Source organism: Gymnogyps californianus, chromosome 18, assembly GCF_018139145.2.
Source record: "Gymnogyps californianus isolate 813 chromosome 18, ASM1813914v2, whole genome shotgun sequence".
Taxonomy (NCBI): Eukaryota; Metazoa; Chordata; class Aves; order Accipitriformes; family Cathartidae; genus Gymnogyps; species Gymnogyps californianus.
Genome location: NC_059488.1, coordinates 9,392,061 through 9,404,918, shown reverse-complemented (window position 1 = coordinate 9,404,918; position 12,858 = coordinate 9,392,061).

Sequence of the window (12,858 nt, the reverse complement as noted above, 5' to 3'; positions counted from 1 at the left end):
CGGCACGGCTCGATGTGCCTGGCACCTTCCCGCACAGCTAATCGGTGGGATGGAGCGGGTTCCTGACACGTCTGCAGGACAGGACGACGCAGCGCGGGTGACACAGGGCTGCGGCAGCATCACCAGCCTGGAGTGTGTCCACAGCCTCGGGGCTCTGCACACCACAAGCCGCTGAGTCACTACCTGGGGCTATTTTTACCCCCTGGGGCAGGCTCGCTGGGTCATTCCTGGTTCCTAATTGCCGTGATCAGACCTTCATAAATCTCACCCGAAAGAGGAAGTCTGGGAAATAGAAATCTCCCTCTGCGAGCGAGGCAGGCTGAGCTGTGGCCAGGCACCGGCGGCACCACGCACAGGGACTGCTTTTGCCGGAGGAGGGTAAGAGGGACGGAAAGCACCGAGCCCTGACTTGCTTGCCATTCAGACCTGGCATTTCAGAGCTCCCCACAGGGATGTTTTGGCTGACATTTTACTGAGGCCACTGCCAGGACAGCCTTCTTCCACCTCCTCCTCTGTTCCCGGCCTCTGCCTGCTTGCCTTAGTGCTCCTAAGCTCCCTGGCGCAGCCAAGCCGAGCTGAGCCCAGCCAAGCCAAGCCAGTGCAGGGAAGTAGTGCCGGATGGAAAAAGCCAACCCCTGATCTCTTGCCCAAAAGTCGCACCACACCCAAGTGTCTGAAAAGGCTTCATTGAACAGTTTGTTGGCTATTTTTGTCATTGCCTCTGCCCTTCCTGGCCAGGGCTGAGACCAGAAACAGTAATGCCGCAACGGAGAGGATGAGACGGCTGTGTCCTGGGCATGGACGGAGGAGAAACGCTGGGAGATCTTGCTAGCAGGGTGCTGGAGATGTTTGGGCATGTTAGCATCATTGGACCTTGATGCTCTGGACTTTCTGGGTTGGGTCCCGGTTGGACCCGCACGGGGAGGGGTCCTGCTGATGCTGCCAGGGTTTGGTAGCGGGCTGCAGGCTGAAAAGAAGAGATCTGTGGAGATATGCAGAGCACAGAAACATTGCCATCTGCTGACACGTCCGGGCACGCAGCGTTGGACCCTACCATGCTGCCCGTCACCATTTGCAAACGGTCCCGGGCATGGGACACCGGCTGCCACCCTCGTTGGGCTGACATCTCCTCGGCCGGCGGCAGGGCAGGAGCGTGGCAGGGCGGCCCTGCCGAGGCACGGCTGCGGGAGGGCCAGGCGGTTGGCACCGACGTGCAGCACATCAAGTCGTGGCTGCAGAGGTGGAGGCCGGGCTCCAACCGTGGTGCTGCAGGCGCTCTCACTGCTCACAAGCCGGGAGATGATGGAGGTCACCCTGCTCATCCTGAAAGAGTTAACGAACTTTTACCCTGCTGCAAAGAGCGACTTCAAAGCAGCATCCAGCACGGCAGCCTCGTGCAGACAGAGAGGGCAAGTCTTGGTAATTACAGCCTCTGATGCAAGAGCTGCAAAGGATTTGGGAAAATGTGCACTTGGCTGCAAAAAAAGGTTTTGATTCCCCTCATCTTTTCTCCCCCTGAGCTCCCCCCGGTGCCCTCCAGCTACAGAGCTTGGAGATGTGTGTCTTGGACTGGATTTGCTTTGTTTCAAGTTCCCTGGGAATCTGGCACTGGCCTTACCCAGAGGAAGGGCGCTTCCAGCTTCCCAAGCACCGGGGCTTTGCCACGGCGGGCAGAGAGCTGGGAGCTCCCCGATGCACTAGCCTGGATCTGCTGCGCCTGCTGAGAGTAACCGTCAGCCCCCAAGAGTCGAGATGCAAGCCCACAGCCTCATTGGGGGCCAACCGGCAGCCCTGCACACCCCAGACTGCAAATTTATCCTTGCACGGGTTAGGCACCCAGGCGCACAGCGCTGGCAGGAATGCCAGGAGCAAAGCGCTGCCCGTGGGCAGCCAGTGGGCAGCGGGATGCATGCTTCACCCATCCCTGGGGGAGGCAAGCACCCAGTGCTGGCAGCAGCAGGCAGGAGACAGGGAGGCTGGTGCAGCTCCCTGTTTCTTGCAGAAGGAGACACCAACGCAGGCAGGCATGCGGGGGCATGCCGGGGCGGCCCGCGGCTTCCCGCCGGCACCTGTCTCGCAGCAGGATTCAGCCTCGGTGCGGGGACGGTGTCAGATGGGCGCCCAGCGGCACGTCCTCCCCGTGCCCAAGGACCAAGAGATGAGTTCACCTGGTCTCTTCCCCTGGCTTGTCCTTGCTCCAGCCTCCTCCTTCCCAGCTGGAGGATGCTGCTCCCCCAGCCCACCCCTGCCTTCCCCCCACGCAGCCGCTCACCTCCCCGGGGCCACGGGCAGGTGCACACACCTCTGCTTTCCCACCGCCCGGCACGGCCCCCCGGCTGGGCTGCTGCCAGCGAGGGACGGGCTCATGCTCTCGGGGGGGTAGGACGGGCTGGGGACGGTGTGGCAGGGCCATGAGCAACCCCAAAGGCTCCCTGCAAAGAAGCTGCGGCAGAGCTGGAGAGGCGAACAAAGGCTGGGGGAGAAAGTGGAGTTCCCTGCCTAAAGTGAGTGCATTAAAACCCAGAGCTGAGCCTTTCACCCGTGGGTCTTGCTGAGGTTGTCTGCAGATTGGCACCCTGCTCTAGGGCAGAAATGGGTCTGGGCACGGCTCAGTGCTCGGGCTCCTCAAACCCCAGGGGTCCTGGGCCATGCCTTCCTCATCCCCCGTCCCATGGGGGAACCCCCTTGACAGAGGGACCTGTGCCCTGTGCTAGGCTGGGCGCCAGTGCTACCTCCGGACATGGGGACTGAGATGGCTACAGGGGTCTCTGCAAAGCCGTGACCACCTTGGGGGTCCCTCCAAATCTGTGACCACCATGGGGATCCCTGCAAAGCCATGACCAGCCACGGCTCCCTGCTCTGGGCTCCTTGCTCAACGTGGTGGCGAGGGAGGGCACGACAGTGCTGCTCCCGCTGGGTTTCCCCTTCCCCATGATGGTGCCCGGGCTGCAGCAGCCCCCTGGGACCACGCAGGACGTGGTGCTGGTGCAGGAGGGCCGGAGCAGCCGCTCCAAGCTCGGAGCAAAACTGGCCGGGCAGAGCATCCCGGGGGCACAGGCAAACCCAGGCACGTCCTGGCCTCTCCTCCGGCAAAGCAGCACGTTTCCCTTTCTCAGCTTGGCCGGCGACCCAGCAGCAATGGCAGTGTTTTACTCCTGTGTCAACATTTGGAAGAAAAGGGGGGAAAATAGTCATTTCTGTCAAACCCTGGGAATGTGGATGCCCCGAAAACAAACAGAAGCTCTGTTTCTTCAGTGAAAGCCCGTTGTAAATCTGGTTGGCTGCCAAAAAGTGATAAAAATGATTGCTGTTTCGACACTAGAGAAGAGTTTTGTTGGAAATGTCACCCCCCACGCACCCTCCCCCCAAATCTGTTTTAGGAAAACACCATTTTTTATCAGTAGGCTGGCAGGCAGATGTTTGGCCCAGGCCCCCATCGGAGGCCAGATGCACCCAAACTGCTATTCCCAGTCCCCTTTGTGTCATCTGTTGATTGACAGCTGTCAGTCACCACTCGTGGGGGCTGAGTGTGCTCTGGTGACCAGACTTCTCCCTGCCCTGAGCTTCCCTGGTGGCTTTAGTAAGGATATTCCCTGGGGAAGGGTCATCCCATACCATTCCCAGGTACCACTCCCCACCTCGCAGCAACGTGCTTAGTGCCTGGCACGGGGGGGATGCGGGATGGGCAAAGTGGCGATGCCGGGGGGTTGGGCCACAAGTGTCGTGGCTTTGCCGGGATGAGCCATGGCCGGTCCCCAGGAAAAAGCCGCCGTTCCTGGCCAGTGCAGCAGCTGCCTGCTGGGCGCGATCCGCAGGAGGGAGGATGCTCTCCGTCCGCACTTACAGGGCTTTTTAAAGGGCACGGGGAAGAGAAAGCGGTTGTGTCACCGGAGCTATGAGCCGGACTTGTCAGGGCTCGTCCCCTATTTATTTATGAACGGTGGCAGGTTTCCAGTGAGTTGTTTTCCTGGTGTAATATTAAACTCCCAACCTTTTGTTCCAAGGCATCGCCCCAGCTCAGGTACATCAACCCCAGCTCCACGCTGCTCCCCATTTCAGCTGGGGTGGCATCGAGCCCTTTTCAGCAGGGCAGGGCAGGGGCAGGCGACGGCTTGGTGGGATGCGAGCGCGCGAGGGCAGCTCTCGGTGTCCTCTCTGCTCATCCTGGCATGGCTGGCTGGGGCTTTCCGGGTGAACTCATGCATCAGGTGCGGCCTGACAGGCGCCCTCGCCCCGGGCCAGCGCAGCGGTGGCAGGGACAGGGGGGACCTGCCAAGCCCTCCAGCCGCGGGGCCGGGCGCTGCCGGCATCACTCACTCGCAAGGAGGATGTGGACAGGCTGTTGCACTCACGTACCTGCAGACAGTTCTCTGAAAATTGGGTGGTTTAAAGGTTGGGTATAAATATTTCCTCTGCTCCAGCCCGGTTGTGGGTCTTTGCAGGGTTATATCCCTCATGGACAGCTTTTGGACCTGCAAGGAAACAGCCCGAGGGCTGGAGAGGGACCAGAGCAGGGTTAAACCGTGGCCGTGCAGATGTTTGAGGGCAGTGTAAGGGACTGGTCTGCCCTGCCCAGGCTCTGAGCTTCACCTCCGGGCAGAACCCACCTATTCGGGCTCCCCTCCACCACCGCCACGCAGACAGCCCCCATCCCTCAAGGTTCCGGCTTGAGGAGGACAGGAGGAAAGGACTGAGTTGGGATCAGCAGCTGGGGTGAGCTCATGGCCATGGAGGTGCGCATCCCCAGTGCCTGGGGGAGCCGAGCGCTGCCTGCTGCGGGGACGTGCCCGGGCACAGCCGCTTCCCCGTGCCGCTGCTCTGGAGGATGAGAAATCCCACGGTGCGGAGCCTCCTCCTCCGTGGGGAGTGGCGGAGGGGAGCTGGCAGGTGGAGCGCCTGGGGGCACAATTCCCGATCAAAAAACCACACGTGTCCCGGCTCCGATAAAGAGGCGAGAGCAAACCTCTGGGACCTGAGCGGAAACACGCATTTGCTGGGAGAGCTAGAGGCAAAAAGTGCGTGCCCTGCTTCCAAGATGCGTGGTTGTTGCTTTTGCACGCTCAGACATAAATAACGATAGGAACCACATGCAGGTTTCCAATTAATTGATAGAGCACCCAACTACCCGAGTAAATTTACCTCCCCCTTTTCTGGAGCATCTGCATGTGGTGTGGAAGGACTGCCGGAGGCACTGCTGGGGTTGGGGTTGCCTGTCTGAAGGCTCTCCTTGCCCCGAGTAGCTGCTCTGCAAGGACATTGATTTTGAAGCAAGCTGTGCCTTTTTAGTTCAATTCCTGCTGTCTGTGGCTCAGCCTCATCTTCATTTAGGAAAAACTCCCTTTTTGCAATTGCAGCCTCACTTGGGGAAGGCACGTAGGTCCGGGAGGGAGCAGACCCCCCCTCCAGTCAGCTACATTTGCTCCTGACCCATGTCCCAGTAGAAGTGCTGGCAAGATGCTGTAGGATGTCTAGGCTTTGGATTAAGCATGCATCCTTCTGGAGCACGTGCCTTTTAACATCCCTCCCTTCCTGAATTTTGGGTGGTGATGATCAGGCAGGCTGGTAACAGAGAGCAGGAGAGCAGCTGGTTTCGGAGGGCCTGGGACCTGATAAAACGTGTGTTCATTGGGGAGCGCCAACATGCGATTGCTGGAAGGGTGGCCCTTCTCCTGCAGGCAGGACGAGCCATTTCACACCAGCCAAGGACCTCTCACTGCAGCCCTGCCCACCCTGCAGCGCGCTCCTGCACCAGGCAGAGCTCCCAGCTGCAGCCCGGAGCAGGGCACAGCAGTGGGGGCCAAGCCGGACCCGGCGGGGGGACACCGGGGGAAGCTGAGAGCAGGGGAGAGTGCAGGGAGAGAGCTGGGCTCCTTTGGCCTTTATTCTAATGATAATCAGGCTGAATTCCTCTAGACAACCTCAAGGGATGCAGCGCTGAATAGCAGGCAGGGAGCTTTCCCAGAGAGCTGAGCTTGCTTTTTGTGTTTTTCCCTCTCCCGAGGGAGCCGGAGGGGCACAGGACCCTGCTGGGGACCTGTCCCAGAGCTCCTGCCCACACCAAATCCCCTGCACGGAGGCAGCATCTCTGGAGCAGGCGGTGGCTCATCATCTGCAGCAGGGAGCGGGCTTATGCCCGGACATGTCCCACAACCTGCTAGGAGATGAGGGCTGCGCTCCCCGGGCTGGTTTCTGTCTTCTTAGCGGTATGAAGGGAGCGCTGGTGAAAGGAGCTGAATGCGATGTCCTAGAGCATCTCAAGAAGAGTCTGGTCCTCCCCAGCCGTCCGGGAGATACCATACCCCAGAATTCAATGTCTCAGCCGGTGCTAGAGCTGCTGTAAATGCAGACAGCCAAAGTGAGGGGGGCGAGGGGGACCGCCCTGCGACCCTCTGATCCCCACAGCATCGTTACCCGGAGCTGAGTGGAAAGGTTATTTCACCGCCTGTTTAAGAAGCAACAAGTTGTCTCTGCTGCTTCTTTAACCAGAGCCCTCTCCCATGGCCAGTCCCCAGAGCCGGCTGCACCATGGGCAGGGAGGCGGCAGCTCCCTGCTCCCTGCAGGCACCTGGCCCGGGGGTCCCTGGCCATGGAGGTGGATAGAGACCCATGGGTGACTTGTGCTTTTGGCGCTTTTCTTGATTTACTTTCAAACTTGCTAGTTTTGAGGGTCCATCCTAACCAGCCTGCGGGTTCAACCAGGGACGCTGGTGCTGAGTGGGGAAGGGGCCGGGGCTGTTGAGTCGTGCGTGGAGCTGTGCATGGCCTCAGTGGGCGCCTGCACCCAGCTGTGGGTGCATGGGCAAGAAGTCGGGGTGCAGGCCAGCCCCTGGCACGTCGCTGAGTGCCCGTGGGCAGCACTGCGCCGAACACGTGCATGCAAGCCTAAGCCTAGAAACCTGCCACGTGGAGGGATGGAGGAACCCAAAAATCCCAACTTCACCATAAAAATATCAATCATCTCTAAACATCCGTGCGATGCTGATCCTTCCCTCCCTGCCCGGTATTTTCTCACGCTCCGAAGCTGGCAGCAGGCGCTGGGAAGCAATGTTGGAACTTGTCCTGCCGTCCCATCAAGGCCGTTTATCTCCACCATCGAGCCCTAGAGCTGGAAGAGCTGCAAGTAGGGGCAAGGCACGCTCCTGCTTGCTGCTTTCCATTGCGTCACTTCGACACGGGCTGAGCGAACGCCCGAGGGCCAGATCCCACACACACCACCTTGCCTGGTCCTGCAAAGCACAGCGTCGTCCTGGCAGCCTGGTCCTACCCCGCTGATTGATAGGATGCAGGGACCCTGATGATACACCCCTGAGCATCACTGGGAACCCTCCCTTGCCCTCCCTTCCCAACAGCCTGCAAGGAACCACTGTGTGACTGCTCTGCACTTCTCCCAAAAGTTGCACACCCAGGGTGACCCCAGATGTGACCCTTGCTGTCTGACGGGGACGGGGAAGCTGGTTGGGAGCCACCTTCAGAGCAGAACATGGTCCAGGCCTGGCTGGATGCTCCCACTGGGACGGTGGGGACAGGAGGGGATGGTGACACTGCTGGGGCACAGCTGCCCAGGTAGGGCATGATAAGATGAGACACCTGCCCTCGGCATGGACGGCACAGCCCCTAACGCAGCGTGCTCAGTGTGGGATCCTGCTCGGAGCGAGCCTGGTTAATTAACGCAATTACAAGGCAGGCTGCTCCCTTGCCCCTCCCTTGCCGGCTCCTCCGTGAACCAATGGGTTTGAAAACACGGCCAGCCTGCTCCGCACCCTCCTGCCGCCACAGCGCTCCCGGCCCCGGCCGCCGATGGCTTTGAACACAAACAGCTGAGATTCCTCCTCCAAGCCTCGGCGAGCGCCGGCCTGCAGAGCCCCAGCCCTTTGCCTCCTTGGGGCTCCTCACCTGCACCAGGGCTTGGCCAGCGTGGCATGGCATGGCTTGGCCAGCTGCGTGGCACAGCATGGCACGGCACTGCTTGATGTGGCATGGCTTAGCATGGTGTAGTGTGGCGTGGCGTGGCATGGCACATCATGGGATGGCATGACATGGCATGGCACCACCCAGCCTCTGGGGTGGGAAGGGTCAGTGCAGACCTGGGGAGGGGAACCCCTTGGGCTCACCTTCCCCATCGCAGGGCAGACCGAGGCGTTTGGTGCCCCAAGCTGGTTCCCTGCCTGGGCCATGTCACCACCAGAGGTTTGTGGAGATTACAGCATGATGGTCGGTGCCACCAGGACCACAAGTCCCATAAACTGGATCCTTCCCACCTCTCGCTATGCCCCAGAACAAGGAGAAGCCTGTGCCTCCATCCTGGGGCCTGGAGCCTGGGGCAGGGGGGAGCCCCCTTTTCTCTGGGAACCTGGCCCCGAGCACTGGGCAAGAGCTTGCTCTTATCAACAGGGGAAGCAAGAGTTCAGCAAAACCTTCTCTGGTATCACAGCAATTCCTGATGGAGCTGCACAGCCATGGGCACCGTGGCGGGGGCATCTGCCGGTGCCCCCCGGCAGGGCAGAGCTGCCGTGAGCCACGTGGGACTGCTGCACCACGCTGCATGGGAGCTGGCATGGATGGAGCTGGGGCTCGTCTGGGGCTCACGGCACGAAGCAGCGCTGGGAGCAGCAGATCTGAGACAGGAAACCAGCCTGGTTTCCTACGCACTCATCACTGAGAGGGTTTCTCATGTGTGGGTGCTCTGCTATCTAATAAGAGGGCTGAGCTCCCCGTGCAGTCTCTTTCTCCGAGGTGACACTAGCAGCGACACCAATAGGGCTTCTCTGACCTCTTATTCCACCGCCTACGTGCACGAAACTTGCTGGCAGCAAACAGCTTTGAGATTGTCGCTCCTGGGTCAGAGGAGGCTGGATTTGGCCACGGGTGCTCCTGCGCAGATGGAGCTGCGCTGGGCACAAGGCGGGGGCAGCTCAAAGGCTGGTGGCGTGGCCAAGGGGGCCGTGCCGGCAAGCCGGGAGGGCAGGAGGAGGCTTGTTTGGCTTGTGCAAAACCTACAAGGCCAGAGAAAGCTTCTCTTCACTAAGCCAAACATTAAAATGTGTTCTTTTGGGACCGATGAAACCATTTTTGGTTTGATTTCAAGTTAATCTAAAAAACTAGCAACCCCACATTTAAGGAGCGTTGCAAGGTGGGAAGCTCTTGTTAAATGGAACGGCACAGATGGCCGGTGCTGAAAGCGTTAAAAGCAAACACTCAGAATATTTGTCTTTGGCCAGTCAAGTACTTGTTTTTCTAACAGAAAAAATAGTTTTATTTCAAAATCACCAGAATCCTCTTGCTCTCCTGGGCTTGGACGTCCCGGTGGGTTAGCTACGGGGCGGGCTTTCCCACCCTTGGAAACAACTGAGCCCTTTCAAAAAAAACCTCTAAGTGGCAAAAAAATAGACAAAGCTGCAAACGCTTGTTGACTACATTAATTTCCCGTTTTGGTCATTTCCCGGCTCGCCCGGCTGGGAGTCTGTGTGAGCGGCATCCCATCTGCGCAGGGCAGATCGCAGGGCTCTGCTGCGAAGCGGTGGCCGGCTGGGCTGGCTCAGGGCTGCCCCAACCCAGCATCCACACGCCGCGTTGGCCACCTCGCCTTGGGGCTGCTGGATACGGGGAGCTGGGATTTGATGGGCAGGAAGAAGGAAAAAAAGAACCAACCCAAACCAGGCTGTTTTGATGCCAAGAAACCAAATGTCCCTCTGTACCCTGACCCCTTGTGTGGGGAAGGAGGGAGCTACTGAGAAAACGTGATAAGGATTGCCAGCAGCGCCCGGGGTTGACACCGACACTGGGTTCGAGCCGCGTGTGCCAACGCGTGCAGTGAGCTTACCCGTGCTCAGCAGCAGGGGAGCATCGAGTTCCGGGTGCTGCGTCAGCGGGCGGCTGGGGATGGCAGCGCTGGAGCCAGCAGGACTACGGCAGGCAGAAGGGCTGGAGGAGAAGAGCTCCCAACCAGCCGGTGCCCCAGAAGCAGATATGGTGCCCAAAGAAAACAGACCTCGCCGGAGGAGTCAGGACCAGAGAGCTTGCAGGGGGGAAGATGCTGCTCTGGGGAGCTGCTCCAGGGGAAGTCTGCAGCAGCTCTTCCCTGTCCCCAAACCGGGGGTGCCTGGGCAGGACAGGGTGGGAAATCACCCCCCGGGGGCTTATCTCACATGGGACCCTGCCTCATCCCCTGCCCATGGGGTGCAGTGCCAGCTCGGGGGGGGCAGACCCGCTCACAGCACCGGGGCTGGCAGGGAGCGGGGGGCCAGGAGCCCTTGCCCCCCTGAGGGCTGGGGGGGGACAGCATGCTGTGCCACCGCCTGCTCCAGCATGACAAACGGTGCAATTAGGGCCGAGGCTTAACTGAGTGTGCTAATTTGACATCTGGCGATTTGATCGGGCTAAAGAAACTGTTTACATTCACCTTCCACTATGTTTGGTTTGCGATAGGAGCAGAACAGAAGGCGATGCTGCGGGTGTCCTGTTCTCAGCGGTTTTATGGGGGTTTCCTATGAGAAAAGCAGCGATAGGACTGAGCCCTGGCAGGCGCCCATCCAGACCTTCTTTCCCTGATTTTTTTTCCCTGTATTTAGCCTTTACCTCATCTCAAATAAAAAGAGTGATTTAAAACTCTTCGCAATAAAACAATTCAAACAGAAGTCAGCATACAGCACTATAGAATGAGGGAGAGGGCTCATGTTATTTGCTTAATTACAGGCTTTTGTTTGTCGAGTACTTGTGGGTGAATTGTTTGCAAATAACAGGTGAGTTTATTCATGCTCAGGGCCCTGAGCCCTGAGATTAGAGCTGGGCTGGGAGATAGGAGGCTGGAGGGTGCTCAGGGCTGTGGGTGACCTCTGGAAAGTCCCTGCTGTCTGGTCCTGGAGGGCTCAAGGGACCTGGGATCAGGGTGCTGGTTCCTCGGGGGAGCTGACCACAAAGGGCTGCAGGGATGCGATGCTGTTTTGTTGGAGCTGGGTGCCTTGCACAGTATGGTCTGAATCATGTGCAGTTTATCCTTTCATAAATTGCAGATAAGGATTAACTACTTTATGGAGTCACTGTGTAAAATGTAGTCCATTAATGTGTAGTCCATTAGAGCGGATGGAGGCTGCCTCGGCTTTGGGAAGCCTGGATTCAGCGCGTCAATCTGGGCCACTCACTCCCAGGTGGTTCCTGACCTCCTGTATGTCCACAGGAGATAACACCTCTCCTTAGGACTTCTTCCCCACTTTAGGATGCAGATAAGGGCATTTTGGGATGTTGGAAGGAGAAATGGCTGCCAGGTGCTCTGCTGATGCAATGGTGAGAGTAGGCGGATTCAAGCTTAGAGGTGTCAGATGTTCACAGAGCTGGGATGGACACGGGATCTGTGTGACCACATCTGGTCTCAGCCATTTTTGGGCCATCCTGCTGCTAGTGATGTCCCAGCACTGGGGCACGGGTATCTCCCTAGCATGTCCAGACTGATGGAAATGGCAGCTGCCCTGCGTGTGTGGAGCAGGGAAGTGACACCAAGCAGGGGGACGTGGCCCCAGCCAGAAAAAACAATGTGCAGGAGGCAAACACGTCCCTGCAGCCACCCACCTTCCTCTCCAAGGGCTACAGAGAGCAGAAGTCCAGGTGTTCAGATGGAAAAGTGTTCCCAAAGCTTCACCGGCAAGCAAAGAAATCCCAATGTTTGCAGCCTCCCCACCAGGAAGAGGCGCACCTAAAATTGTAACCGTGCTTCCAGGGCTGTGTCAGGACTCTGAAATGGAGATTGAGGCCAAAGTGATGAGGAATATGTGAAAGGGCAGCAGTCACATCTCTACCTCCCACCCTGCTCATCCGGCATCTGCCCAGACCCTGCTTGGTCAAGCCCACATGAGCCCTGCAGCAGCGTCCGACGTGGGGGCGAAGGGGTAAGAGGCAGCCGCCCGCCCGCCTTGTGCTCGGCGCAGTTGTTGAACCGGGATCAGAGGGGAGGCTGAGCTGGCGCGGCCGTGACTCAGGGCCAAGTCACGCAGCACCCACTTCACCCCGCCAGCTCTCTTCAATTGCCGCTTCGCCTAAGTCTGCGCTTGCATATTGTGCTGGGGGTGATATGGAGCCGGCATGGAGCCACGGGTGATTCCTAGCCATGATCTGGAGTGTGGGAAAAGCACAATCGCTGCAAACAATCAGAGGCAAAGCCAGCAGCAGCACGCAGTGAGCCAGCGAGGAATTCGGAGGCACATTCCAGCGGGGATGACAGAGGAGGGGCCGGGAGCTGGGCCGGGAGTGCAAAAAAAACATGCTCCGATTTGTTTTGGTTTTTCTTCCTCTCTGCAGAGCCATCACACCCCGCTCGGCTTTCGAGTAAAGCCGCTGGGTGCTGCAAGCGGGTGGCACAGCAGGGAGCCGGGACGTGGTGAGCCCCAGCTGGGCACAGCGCTGCCCTGCTGCCAGCGGGCACCTGCCGGCACCGGGGTCGAGGGCAGCTCTGCCTTCCCCTCCCACACCTCAGCCGCACTCCCCGCCACCGGGATCTGGGCCACGGGGACCCGGCTCCACCGACCGCGTGTGGCCGTAGTCTTCTGGCACCAACTGCCGCCTGGATGGCGCTGAGGGCTGCGGCCAATAATCCTTGTGCCAGGAGCCACCCACATGGCTCAGTACCCATCCACCAGCAGGTACGGCAGCGCTGGCAGGTTCTCCTCCTACCAAGGCTGCTGACTTTGGGCAAGCTGCTTCCCCGCTCTGTGCCTCAGTTTCTCCTTCAGTGCAATGAAAAAAAACACACGCCTCGGAGACCGACAAGGCTTTGCCTTGAAAGGGGTCAGCTTTGGGCACGGGGACATGTCCGTGCGCATCCCATGTCCACTGCAGGCAGTGCAGGCAGGAGTGCTGGAACGCAGGAGC